Below are 15,451 nucleotides of genomic sequence, written 5' to 3'. Positions count from 1 at the left end.
AGCTCTTAAAAGCTATTGGGAAGCACTGGGAATCATTATGAATATTTTCCTCACCCAACACAACCTGTTTTTTTAACCCCTCCCATAGGTCCTTAAAGGTTGAATACAAATAACTGAAGAATAAAAGAAAATTAATTGCATATCATAAAAAAGTTGTGCTTAGAAATTTTTCTTTATTTGTGCTTGTGTGTGTGTGTATGTGCGGTTTTGTGTGATTACTGAGAAGGAAACATGATAAATGAATAAATAACATTAAAAACACAGAACAGTTTCTTGAAATGATAATGACCTTACAAATGTTTAATGGAGAGTTGTCAACATTTTTACTTGCAGAAATAAACCACAGATCAGACATTTTTGAAACACAACTCTTACTATATATACACAATCTGTATGCAGGAAGAGAAGATGGACCACCCACCTGCCAGAAGTCAGATGACAATTCATTTTGGCCTTGACTAGATCAGCTTTATAAATATAGTCTTTCATACAAGAGCACAACTAAAATTGTTCCTTTACCGTCATTGTGTGAGCAGCTGTTCTGGACTCCACAAAATTCCATAGAATTTTTGTACTTGAAAGCAAACAAATTGTACATATCAGAAATGATCGAAGGTTGCATTTTAAAAATAGGGGAAATAACTATAAGTACAGGTAAATTATAAGTCCACCAGAGACACCAGTGTATATATTTGAAAATGAGAGGTGTCACACTAAGCAAGGAAGATTTAGATGGACATTTGGCATTTCCCTATCGGCAAGTAGAGAAATTGTATTTCTGGTAGTGTACTCAGAAATCCATTTCTGAGTATTTACTCAGAAGTACAAAGAAAGTCAAAAGAAGTAGAACATTGAGGTTGTAAATCATTAAAAATTTCTTTTGTAGTTTGAAATTTAAAATTTTAGAATATAGCATGAAAAAGTGTGTATGTGTGAGCGTTTACTTATTTATTTTTCCTAAGCCAGCACGATGAATATTTTATACTGGTATAATCTAACTTTATAGCAAAATAATATTTTAGAGAAGCAGATCAGCATCACTGCATTTGTTTTTTTATCTAGCCACCACTTTTTTTTTTAAAGGTCGTACCAGGCTGTACTTAGGACTTACTCTTAACTTGGTGTTTAGGGATCACTCCTGGCAGGATGGATGACAGGGCAGCCATGCTAGGAATCTAACCTGGGTTGGCCACATGAGCAAGGATCCTGTCTCCTATACCCTATCTCCAACCCCATTCACATTTTTAAAATGGCGGTGAGGAGTTTAAGTAATATGTTCCAAATTACAAAGCTGATACTGAAAGAGCATTAGACTGAGAAAAAAACATTAAATAGAAAGTCCATTTTGTTGCTTCAATTATTAATGAAGCCATATTGTAATCTCACAGTTTCCTATGTTGGTCTAACTGAACATTGGTTAAATAAATGAAAGAAACTAAAATCTGAACTTTATTGTAATGAAAATATGTCTTCAGGGCCCTTAAAATTGGGTACCTTTAAACACTGAAAAATACTTAGGAAGGGCTAGATGTCCGGCAGGGGGCAGTAGTGAGTGATGATGAAGAACATGGGCACATCTCTTGCTAAGATTGATGACCTTTTCCCAAACAAGAGGGAGCTAAGTGGCTCAGATGTGGCAGATACAGGAAGACGTTTAAACAAATGAGAGACATTTTTCATAGACTGATAAGTTTAAAGTCAACTGGAGGAGGCGACATCTATCCAGTCTCTATATTGTTTTTTTTGATTCATTGGACAAGCATGACTGTTTTAAAATATGGCTTCATGGGAATAGTTCCAGAAATCTACCAGAGAGGAGTTGGCTTGACGATGGGACTAGTCAGGCCAGATTAGTCTGAAACGAGCCTTGCTGGAGTGGCTAACGCAATTTCAGACATTATTGTTGTCAGATGGTGAGAATGATTACTTTCGTGTGTGTGTGTGTGTGTGTGTGTGTGTGTGTGTGTGTGAGTATGTGTTTTGTAGGAGCTTTTGAATGAAAATTCTCAAGAGTGCATTCAATTCGCTATAAAAATTACTGTAGCACTGTCATCTAGTTGTTCATTGATTTTCTCGAGTGGGCACCAGTAATGTCTCCATTGTGAGACTACTTGTTACTGTTTTTGGCATATTGAATATGCCACTGGTAGCTTGCCAGGCTCTGCTGTGCAGGCGGGATATTCTTGGTAGCTTGCCAGGCTCTCTGAGAGGGACAGAGGAATCGAACCTGGGTTGGCTCCGTGTAAGGCAAATGCCCTACCCGCTGTGCTATCATTCCAGTCCTATAAAAATTAGCCAGGGGTAAAGTTATAAAGAGAAGATAATGTGTACATCAGTTATCTACTACTTTGAAACACATGGTCCTCAAATTCAGAGGCTTGAAAACATCTTAAATGTTTACTATATGTTCACTACATCTGTGATTTAGGAATTTGGAAGCAGTTTGGCTGGATTGTCCTGGCATAAAGGCCAGATAATAGGAATTAATAGCTAGACAAAAGCTGGAGTTAGTTATCTGAAAACTTGACTGAGTCTGGAACCTCGCTCATCAATAAAACTAACAGATTAGACTGGTAAATTGGAACTGACTTGTCTCAGTTCCTCTGCATCTCTCCTCACCTGGGCCTGTCTGTAGGACTGGTTGCCTGTCACTGTCACTATCACTGTCATCCGTTGCTCATCGATTTGCTCGAACGGACAACAGTAACGTCTCCATTTGCTGTTACTGTTTTTGGCATATCGAATACGCCACTGGTTGACTGTACTACAGAATTATGTCTAGCTTCTACCACAGAAAGCCATCCCAAACCAAAATATACCTTCCTTCCCTCACCAAAGCTTTAATTGAAAACATTGAAAGCTCTTCCTTGGTAGTTACACATTTTCATGTCTGCTGTATTTTAGTCATTACAGAGACCAATCAACTTCAATTCAATATTGAAGGAGGTTAACATAGGGGAAGAAAATTAAAAGGTGTAGATCATTGGCAGTTATCTTGGAGACTGGTGGCCATAACCTAGTCAGGAACATTCTGTTTCCCTTAGGGAAGAATTTAGATAGAAAAGGTTTTCATTAGAAAGTTTATGTGAATACTTGTCATCAGATTGTGATGTTGAATCACAATATTATATGAAGAGCTCACAGAAAGAATGAGAATGCCATGGTTATCCTGTTGGATAATTATACTAGAGTTGCTATCAAGTAGTGATATGGAAGGAGAAAAAAATTCCTATGCATTCACAGTCACAATGTCACATAAATAAGACAAAAAACAAAATAAGCAAATAAAACAGAAAGCACATTTCTGTAGTGTTCATAAAAACTCTGGCAACTTTTTATTAAGTATTTTACCTTAAAAGAAACAAATTGTTTGTAGGTGGTGAACATTTGAAAATATGACACAATTACTGAAAAGAAGTTTTTTTTCTTTCTTCCAAGCATTCAGGGATTAAACTGTACTCCTCATTTGGTTTATTTTATTATTGAAAGTGTCATGTTATGCTAAACTAATTTGTTTCTTTACACTCATTGATTAGCATTTTCAGTTGGCTTTACACTTGGCTGGTTTACCTCCATGTGTACAATGATGAATTTGCCTGAATTTGGAAAAAGGAGATTTGAGTGTGGAGTCGTGTGTGGGTAGCTACGTATCAAGTCACTGTTGGCAAATACTATCCCCCAATTCTTTTTTATTGTTCTCCATATATTCCTCACCCAACTTTTATCTCCTTTGGCAATTTGACCTATGAATCTCAATATGGGAAAGCAGAGGTATTATGATTTATAAACATTTCCTTGGCCAGATAGAAGAATATTGGATCAAATTGAATTCCATGATGGACTCTGACCATTTATGACTGTTTGAAGGATTATGATTATTGTAATATTAAAAATAAATTTTAGGGCTCAAAAGGGTAGTGTAACAGTAGGGCACTTGACTTGCACATTGCAAACCAAGATTTGATTTCAAATGGTTCCTTGATACCACCAGGAGTGATTACTGACTGCAGAACCAGGATCAACCCCTGAGTATCACTGGGTGTGGCCCCAAACAAGACAAACAGAAAAACAAAAAAAATTTAATTTATGAGGATCTTAAAAATTTTTTTAAGAAAATATGTAAATTAAAGTTGTATTGATTCTTGTGTCAGTAGCAGAGCCAAGCACCATAGCATTTTCTCTGTCTTTAGAAATGAGTTCAAATGATAACTCATGGTTCGGAATAGTTTTCTCTTATAATCTACTCAGATTCTTGGCAAATGTAGATTAATGTTGTTCATCTTAATACTCATTTTTTCTTAAAAATCTCAAATTTTTGCTAAGTACATAATGAATTGAAATGAGAACTATATTTACAATAAAATATGGCCACGTGCTAATGTCTAGTCAAAAAGACAATATTAGATGTGCACGAAAATTGCTGAGAAACTCCTTAAAATAAGCTTAGAAGTAATTTGACCTTACTATTCTCTACTTCTTGATATTTAGATCCCAGATGTGACCACTAGAGCACCATCTTGGACCAAGACTAAGTGAAAGCAGTCCAAATTCCAGGTGTGAAGAAGTCGCCGTATTTTCTCTAGTTTACCTCATATAAAAAGAAAATTTCCATTTATTGCTATAACAATAACATCATTTTGATGGAGAGTCTCATTTTTGGACTTTGTGAAGTCTTCAGAGTGCTGGTAAACACATGGCCCTGTCAATCCCTTTGTAAGTTGTGTGGAGCAACCATGGCACTTTTCATGTGATAGTCAGGGATAAGTTGCATTAGCAGCATCACAGGGGAGAACTGAACACCTCAGTGCAGCCTGTCTCCACAGATGCTCCAGATGCCGTCACTTCTGCTGCCAAGAAACCAGCTGCCTCTCGTAATTCCCTGTGGGTTCTGGTGCATATTCCTGGGTGATTCATCATGGGATACTCTCTCTGTTCTTATGTGGCAAAAAGAGAAACACTAATTTTAACTTTTGCAGCTCATTACTGTTCCCACACACATGGAGTCATTCAAAGGTTGTGTGGCAGCTGTTGGAAGGCATTATAACTTCAGTAATAAAATAGAAATTTTTCAGAGTACAGAACAACAGCTATGAGAAATTTAAGTTGTCAAATGAATCCAAAATTCTGTAGATGAAAAATAGAAAATAGAAATAAGTATGCAAAACATAAAACCGATAATTATTTGACTCACAAGCAGTAATCATCTCCAAATCAAAATATATTTAACAAGACTCTTTCAAGTATATGATATTCTTTAAAGCAAAATCCTTTATTGTTTGATTAAAGAATTGCATTTGTGCTCACTGTGACTATTTTCTATAATTATGGGATCCTAATTATGTATAATACAAATGTGTAGAGAAAACAGCATGGCTATATTTCAGTTTGCTATTATTAGTACAGACATATAATTTGTGAAGGCTTGAAAGGAACATGTTGGTTTTCTACCAACACGGCTTTTTGTGATTTGTAGGATGTCTGGGAAATCTTTAGGATCACTTATTATCTTTATAAAGTACTTAGAAAAGGTTTATGCTTTCCAAAATCAGGAATATTGAGTGTTTATATTTTAATGAATATACTCATGTAAATGTATCTTATAATTAAATTAAATATAGATATTACTATAAACGAAGCTGGCTACTATCTTTATGTCTACACTTTGCAAGTTTGAAGAATGGCTTTTCATTTGCAAATGTGATAAGTTTACTGTAAATAATTTTTCTGTAGTTGAGGATTTAGAAGCTTTCCTAAAATGAAATCAACCAAGGACCAGGGTCAGCTCTGTGGCTAAAGTCCTTTCCTTAAAGACATAGACCAGAAGCAGAATCTCCCTTGCTGGCACATTTGTAGATCAATGTTCTGGCTCAGCTGCCTCTGAGGCTCAGAGAACATGCAAGTCCCAGATACACCGCAGTCAAGACTGACCCGTTGACATCCCTGCAAGCATTTGAATGAGTAACACAGCTAAAGATGGGGTCTTAGGCACGTGTGTGTGTGTGTGTGTGTAAGAACTGTAATTAGTGGGTGAGATCTCTACCTAGCAACATAATCAAATATGTCAGCCCCACAAACAAATGTGAATTTGTGAGCCTTGGTCAATGCAAATAAGTCAGACTGTCTAGTATTTGTCCCTCTGTCTTACTTTATTTAACATCAAACATTCCAGTTCTATCAAAGTTTCAGTGAGCTGTGTGATTTTTATCCTTCCTCGCGGCTAGGTGGTATTCAATTGTACATATACACCACAGCTTCTTTTTTTTTTTTTATAAATGTATTTATTGAATCACCATGAGAACAGTAACAAAGCTTTTGGGTTTAAGTCTCAGTCTTGATGAAACACCAGTGCACATTTTCCCTTCACCAGTGCACATTTTCCACCACTAAGAACCCCAGTATACCCCCCAGTCCCATACCCTTCCCCTACCTGTGTGGCAGATGATTTCCACATTACTCTCTCTACTTTGATTACATTCAATATTTCGACACCAGACCCACCATTATTATTTGGGATTTTCCTCCCAACACTCAGAACTGCCAAAAAGGCACCATTAGAGAATTTGTTTTCTATTGCTGATTATGGATAGCATATGATGTTGGAATTTTGGAATTCTGAAATTTTAATAATTAAATCTGGAGTGATTTCTGCCAAAAGCTGCTGGGTTCTGAGATTCGCTTGTGTGTCTCTGAGATCATGGCCGTTAAGCAGCTTAATCAGTAGCTGGAGAGGCCGTTTGTGGGTGATGACTCAGGGTCTCATTGGGGCAGTGAAGGGCAAGGGCTGGCTCCACCCCATCCCGTGAGGCCCCCAGTGTCTCATCACTGCTAGCCCATACCTGACTGTCCAATGCCTCTGGAAGGTGACGGCCACTGAGCCACCAGGGGGGATAGGCAAAGGGATGACACCCTTTCCCACCCAGGGTGGCCCGGCGTGGGTAACCTAACGCAAAGTCTGGATGCATTTCTGCCCAAAGCCGCTGGGTACGGAGATTCATTTGTGTGTCTGGGAACATGGCAATTTGGCAGCTTAGTTAGTAGCCGGAAGGGTCACAACAGCTTCTTTATCCACTTGTATTTTACTGGATATCTGTATAGGTTGAAAAACCAATTCATTTTATATTGGAGATGCACCAAAAGTTTTCTGTTGTTTCATACTCTCTTTCAAATGTGCTTTTATGCAGTTTGCATATTCTTTAAAGGTTCTATAAAGAATCTCAGTTGCTTGAGAATCTTGAATGAAATCTCAGTTGCTTGAGAATCTTGATATTGGGAGTAATAATGCCTGCCATAAGGCAGGCATTTTACATACATTAATAAGCTCCACAGTGATTTAAAGGAATTTTCATATACTCTGTTTTGTTAATGATTTGTAAACTGAAACTGAGGTTCAATGTAGTTTCTTAAGAAAAAATACTGCTTAACGGAGAAAATGGATTTGAACTTGTCAACAATAGAATTGTATTGTTCTACTTCATGACACTGCTTTCTATTTCCATATTGCACTTTCACTATTTATATTCCCTTTCTAGTGGGTGCAATGTTGTGTTGACTAATGCTTCACTTTTGTGGGTGAACTTTAAGACTTTGTTGTGAAACCATCTTGAGTCACTGCTCAGTGTCAGGTAGTGTGTACAAGTGAAATTACTTAAAATAAAAACATAGCCCAGAATCATAAACATACTCCTAAAAAACCACAGTTACCATTTTCCCCCAAGATATGTTTTACTGTCTGGGAAGATCTGCTAAAATGTGATGTTCTAAAATTATATTCACCAAGGAGGTATAAAATTTTTTGAAATTTAATTCCAGGAATGCCTAGTAGGAGTATATTAGGAGTTTTGATTCAGAGTAGTGAAAGAGTGTTTTATTCAATGGACTCAGACATTGTGAGGAGGGGTGAAAATGACTATAAGATAACAGACCACCACTGGAACTGTTTGTAAGTCATAGATGCTCTGTGGAACAGGCTGTTCAACTGGTAATGAGTCTGCAGAAGTTGCCTTTGGCTTGCATACTTAAAGCATTCTGCCTAATCTTCAAAATATGAAAGGGAAAACCTGGTAGAAGTTTAGAATAGCATTTCCTTAAAGTCTTGTCCAGAGTCAGATCTGAAGTCTGTTCCTCAAAGTATGACTCAAGTTTGTTTAGAGATATTGTTTTCACTTTCTAAGATTTATTGTATCTCCAATGTATTTCTTTACCACTGCAAAAAAAAAACATCGCCCAAGGCACTCTCTCTCTCTCTCTCTCTTTCATGTATGAAAATTAGGTCTATTATGTTTTATCGCTGTTATAAAATACAACCAAGCAAGGTAAGGGTTTAGGACTAAACCCTTGGTCACTGAATATACAACAGAATGCTGGAATCCTTCAAATTTTTGAGCTCCTATGGAGCATTGGAAGGACTGTGAGTTTTATATATGCAGATTTTAAGATCTCACATTTTGTAAGAGACAAGCCATTTAGCTCTTGTTTTATTACCAGCAATTTGAAGCTATCATTGAGACAGAAAATATGACCTCTGAGGCTTCATGGCATATGTAAAACCTTATCCATTTTTCAAGTTACTCTCATTTGTTTAGTCATTTAGTGGAACAAGATTTCTTGGGAGATAAAACACCACAACCACCTCATGCACACAAAAAATAAATCAGTAACAAGCTCTTCTCTCAGATATGTTATCACAAGAAATTTGCTTCTTTTCCAATCAAATATTTATGTCTTTGGGACTTGATTTCTTTGCAAGTTGATAAATAACTGGTTGTATAAACCAATACAAACTACTATTTTGACAAAATAGTTTCCATATTAAATGCATTCTCTTTTGAAGTTGGGGCTCCATGCAGTAAGTTGATTATTCTTTGTGTTTTGGTTCTGTTAAATTGACAAAACAAGGAGGCCATTAAATTGAAGTGTCTTTAATGCTGTGGTAGCCCACCAGAGCAAACCAAAATCAAACTCTCAAAATACCTCAGGGTTACAAAGTTAAAACTAATCAATCAGTCACAAACAGCCAAGGCTTTAAGTTATGCTTCATTAATTATTTTCTTATTTGCTTCTCTACAAAAGTCTCTTTCCACCCCCTGTGGTCATTTCTAGTTATTTACAGTTTGGCATTGTCTAATTTTAACCAGCTCAAATTGCTAAAATATATATGTATCTCAATTTATCTTTTAGCCATATGAACTGGTTTCCTTGCCCCCATTGCCCAATCATGTTGATAAGACATTTGTTACAGCATTAGTTTTTTAGGGTTGGACTGGAGCAATAGCACAGAGGGTAGGGCATTTACCTTGCACACAGCCGACCCGGGTTTGATTCCTCTGTTTCTCTTGGAGAGCCTAGCAACCCACCAAGAGTATCCCACCTGCAGAACCTGGCAAGCTCCATGTGGCGTATTCAATATGCCAAAAACAGTAACAACAAGTCTCACAATGGAGACATTACTGGTGCCCGCTTGAGCAAATTGATGAGCAACGGGATGACAGTGCTACAGTGCTATGACTTTGAAATATGCTAAATGTAAGGTTAATTATTTTTCTATGGGTCATGATAATACATAACTTATAACATTGAAATGATGAGAGACTCTAAGTAATGCACATAACTTTTACAAAATAAAGCTTTTATAGGACAGAGAACAAAGAACCAATAAGAATAAAGAGACAACTAGGGAATGTCTGCTTGGCTGGGGCTCCTATGGGGGCACACAGGCACCCTCACTTAAGGTCAGCAGTCCCAGAGAGTGGCCTTGGCATTTGGGGATTGCTGACTGAAATATACTGCATTTTGGGCCTAGCAGAGCAATTAGAGTGACACAAAATTATCTAAAGTTTTCATTTGTTTATGTGGCATATACACAAGAGCAACACCATCTTGGATCCAGAAGTTTCTTTCAACATATTGATAAGTCTAAAATGAGCTTGTATATGGAAAGTGCTTAAAATAGTTTGTCACATAACAGAAGATCAGTATTACTACCTGAACATAATATTATGCAGTATTATATAATATTAACTACTTCATTGCTTTAGTCCTGGTGATCATATTTCTACCTGAATAACAGCAATAGTTTATTAACTACTTTTGTTTTGAACTGCAATCTAATCTTACTCCATGCTTTCCCCAGAAAACAGAGTGATCCCTGTAAAGTCTCAAATATTACCTGTTATTTTATGTTAGTAGTTCCCATTTACCTCTAAATTAGCAGATAACTCCTTATGCTTATGTAGTCTCTCTTCTTGTCTTGTAATCCTTTTACTTCAAAATTCACTTCATAATCTTATTTATAAGTCTAATGTTAAAAACAAAAACTATTGCTTTTAACTTGTTTTGCTTGATTAATAATCAGTTAATCCATAAGCTCTTTGTTAAAAATGTCCATAGTAGTTCTCTCCATTTACAAGTGGTTACTTTACCTTCTCTTAAGTATTTTAAGCTATAGTAAAAATTATTAAAAGTATCAGTCTTAGATACCTTAAAAATTAATTGGCTGGGGACAGATTAAATAACTCAATGGACTAGAGTGTGTGGTTTGCATGTAAATGTCCCAGGTTCAATTCCTGGCATCACAAAATTCCTTGATTATTGCCTGGAGCTTTCCCCAAACACTAAGATGCAAGAAACCCCTAAGCTCTGCTTGGTGTAGCCCCCAAACCCGATATTTCCAAAAAATGTAATAGGAAAAGAAATTATAATTACATTGTAATTTTACATGGTAAATAGTTATAGCAAAAGGTCACAATTTTAAAATCATTTTTTAATAACAGTGGAAAAAATAAAATTACATTATTGGGCAAATAATTTTTAACTTAAACTTTAATAATGATCTTCCTAAGGATTTCTAGCAAATTTTATAACTGAAAATATGAACATAATATTTTAAATGGTTTCTACTGAAAATATATATTCTAGCTTTAAACTTAATTAGCATCTTTTGTATCATTTATATGGGAATTAAAAACATCAATAAGATTTGATGTAAAATTCCATGTGATTTTATATCACATTATAAAAAACTGCTATCTATTGGATCAGATTCTCTTAAACATTTGGAACTTTTTAAGTTGGAAAGTCATCACACAGGTAAATGATAACTAAGTAAGATAGAGACAACCCTCCTTATGTCATACAAACAAATTTCAAGCTAAGAAAGGTAGAACAGAAATATGCCTGATTTAATGACTAAGGGATAAATGTGTTTAGAGAATTTAAGACTACCAAATGAAGAAATAACGTGGTGGTGAGCATGGTGTGGTAAGATTGTATCCTGAAAACTTATAAATAGCTGCTCATCTATAAACTAGTGTTTATAAACCTCACTGAATCAACAATGACAACAAATGTATAAAGCAATTTTTGGTCTGCATGGAGACAGACTTTGACAGTGGAACAATAATAGCAGGGGATCTTAATTCCCCACACTCATCAATGGACGGATCAATCAGATCAAACAGCAACAAGGAAACAACTATAAGTGAGGAGTTGAACCAGATGGGCTTAATAGATTTTTATAGAACTCTTCATCATGCAAAAGTCAAATTGACATTCTTCTCAAGCGTATGTGGAATGTCCACAAGGATGAACCACAAACTAGGTCTCAACCAAGCATCCAAAATTTTATGAAAATGGAAATCATGCCAAGTACCTTTTCAGATCATAATGGAATAATGAAATCACACACACATATACACACATAAACAAAGGTATGTAAAACATAATATGGAAAGTAAAAATAAAGCTATTGAATAAGTACTGTTTTTCACCACATAATCATCACATTGGGGTTTTTTTTCAGCCTAAAATTTAGAACCTTTCATTGCATAATTATCACATGGCATAACTCTGTGTCCCACACTACTTAAATAGAGCAACAATGTATTTATTCATCAGTGACATATGGATGTACATTTGTCTTCTTATGCACTGCCAGCCTACAATTCTCTGCACATCGGCATTGTCGATATATCTCCGGAAGTGACTTGCAGGGATTATTTAGAACACTGCAGTACTAACAGTATTGTTATTCAGCCCCATGAAGAACTGTAGGTTCAAGGGGGCTGGAGTGCAGGTGAGGCTGCATGAGTAAGTCATGTAATATGGGAAGACTCAAAACTTCTTTAAAAAAAAAACAAAACTTGGGCCACACCGGTGATGCTAAGGCCTGGCTCTTAACAATGAGCTCAGGAATCATTTCTGGTTTTGCTTGTAGAGCCATCTGTGGAGCCAGGGTTGAACTCAGATAGGCTAAGCAGTTCACAGCTAAGGGTCCTGCCCGCTGTGCTACATTTCCGACTCCAGGTTGAAAACTTCTCAGTTAACTAAACAGTACATTCATCTTTCAATGATTTACTTAAACAGTTGATTCTGTTTATTTTAGTTTTAAAGGCCACGTTGTGAATGAAGTGAAGCAATTTCTCCATTAAAATAAGATGCAGTGGCTGGAGCGATAGCACAGCGGGTATGTGTTTGCCTTTTACGCGGCTGACAAGGGTTCAGTCCTCGGCTTCCCACGTGGTCCCCCAAGTCCACCAGGAGTAACTCCTGAGGGCAGAGCCAGGAGAAACCCATGAGCATCACTGGCTGTGACCCAAGAAGCAGATAGAAAAATAAATAAATAAATAAATAAATAAATAAATAAATAAAGATGCAATATTACCTATGACCTAGAATTTATTTTTCTTCCATTCGTGCATTTGCAAACAAAAGACCACTTGTATCATCCCTATACTCTATCACTAACAGCCATCAAAAGCTTCACAAATGGGAATTGTAAACACACAAGATGAATCTGAAGATGATGCACTGGGATAGAGCATCAGACAAAACTTGCCTTTTAGGAGTGTTGTTGATGACAATGCATTAATAAGATAACAAAACTTATGACAAAGGTGCAGACTCTTTGGACAGAGATGATTAAATTTTATAATCTCACATTTTACAACTCTGTAGTAAATTTTCTCATGTGTTGTACAAAAATATCTTAAAATATTTTTTAAATTTTGGGGCCATACACTTTGGGTCACTCCTGACAGTGCTTGGGGACCATGCCCATATACAGAGTGAAGGGTTGATTGAACTGGGGTTGACTGAATATAAGCCTAGTGCCTTTCTTCTGTACCTTCTTTTTTGTCCCCCGCTCTTGGTTTCTTGAAAAGTATCTATAATGTTTTCCACAGGGGCTGGAGCAGGCAACACGCCCACTAACAGTGAATTGAGGGTTCCTTTCCCCAATACTTCCATCAATATTGATTGTGTTCTGTCTTTTAATGTTTCACTGCTATGAAATGATATCTTATGATCATTTTTATTTGTATTTCCCTGACAGGGCTGGAGTGATAGCACAGCGGTTGTCTTTCGCCTTTCACATGGCCGACCCATGTTCGATTCCTCCGCCCCTCTTGGAGAGCCCAGCAAGCTACTGAGAGTATCGAGCCCGCACGGCAGAGCCTGGCAAGCTACCATGTGTATTGGATATGCCAAAAACAGTAACAATAAGTCTCTCAATGAGAGAAGTTACTGGTGCCCGCTCGAACAAATCAATGAGCAACGGGATGACAGTGACAGTGATTTCCCTGACAACAAATGAGAACACTTTTTCATATGCCACTTGTTATGAATATGTCCTCTTCAAAAAGTGTCTGTTTATTTTCTCTCTCCATTTTTGTAGTTTATTGTACTTTGTGAGTTCTTTATATATTTTGGACATTAGTCTTTTATCTAATTTTCTCCCACTTAGTAAACTGTCTTTTAACTTTGGTCTGATTTTCTCTTGCCATAATGTTTTAGTTTAACATTGGACAATTTAACATAAAGTGATTTTTTTTTTGGCTTTTTTGGTCACACGCAGCACTGCACAGGGGTTACTCCTGGCTCATGCACTCAAGAATTGCTCCTGGTGGTGCTCGGGGAACCCCATATGGAATGCTGGGATTTGAACCTGGCTTGGCCTCATGCAAGGCAAACACCCAACCCGCTGTGCTACCACTCCAGCCCCCATAAAATGATTTTTAAATAACACTTGTGTAGCTAATTTTTTCATGTAATGTAAAGTGTTTGAACTACACTTTTGCATAACAAAAATTTGGCACAAAATCTGGGATGACAATTGAAGCTGGAGCTATTTTATGGCAGGTTGGGTGTTTACCTTGCAAGTGGTTTGCTTTTGGGTTTGCTTTTGGGTTTCCCATATGATCCCCTGAGCACTGCAAGGAGTGATCCCTGACAATCAAGCCTGGAGTAAGTTGTGAGATGATACCTTATAATCAATTTTATTTCTATTTCCCTGACAATAAATGAGGAACACTTTTTCATACTCCACTGGTTATGAATATGTCCTTTTCCAAAAGTGTGTTTATTTTCTCTCCATTTTTGTAGTTTATTGTAATTTGTGAGTATATATATATGTATATACATACATATATATATCATGTGTGTGTGATGATTATGTGGTTAATGCAGTATTGATCCAATGAGGAAATCAATGGAGATATTTAAAATATTCCTGATAACTAACAAGAATTTTCGAGAACCCATGGGACATAGCCAAAGCAGTGGCTATGTCAGACCAATGGATACTTACTTTAGAAAACAAGAAATAGGTCAATCTAACATTGCATCTAAAAGATCAAGAAAAACAAGGACTTTAAAAAATAAGTGATATTGACAAATGATTGGATTTGTTACTGGAAGAAAACAATAAATAGAATCATAAATTAAAGGGAAGAAGCTACAGTAGATACTTCATAAAAGAATTACAAGGGACTGTAATGAAAAAAACTTTATGCCATTAAGTTGGAGAACTAGGAGAAATGGACAAATTTAGAGTAATAAAACTTTCAGGAACAAATCAAGAGAAAAAATAAAATCCTTTATAGAACATTACAAACCAGGAAATTAGAAGTATAATAAAAATTCTCCTTCAATTTACAGTGCAGAACCAGAATTAACATTGTTATACTAATACAAAGCAATACATATATTCAATGCAATCCTTATCAAAATTTCAGTGACTTTTTTAAAGGAAATAGAAGAATTGCTGTTGAAATTTGTATGGAATCCCAAAAGACCCAGATTAGCCAAGTAATTCTGAGATAAAAGAAATAAAACACCATGTGCGCCAGCTCCAAACCATACTGCAAAACTATAGTAATAGCAGCAATGTGATATTGGAGAAAAACACACAGACATATGGAAATAATTGAAAACTTACAAATAAGTCCTCATCAAATATAAGCAACTAATTTAGTACATAGGATCCAAAAATATAAGATGGAGGAAGAAAAATCTCTGCAGAAAATATTGGAAAAATTGGACAGCTATATACAAAAGGATGAAACAAAATCTCTCTCATGTACAAAAGTTAACTCAAAATTGATTAAAGACTTGGATGTTCGACCTGAAACCATAAAATACAGTGCAAAAGAATTGAACAACTCATGATACTGGTTTC

This window comes from Sorex araneus, chromosome 8 (genome assembly GCF_027595985.1).
Source record: "Sorex araneus isolate mSorAra2 chromosome 8, mSorAra2.pri, whole genome shotgun sequence".
Lineage (NCBI taxonomy): Eukaryota > Metazoa > Chordata > Mammalia > Eulipotyphla > Soricidae > Sorex > Sorex araneus.
Note: the sequence above shows the minus strand (reverse complement) of the source record.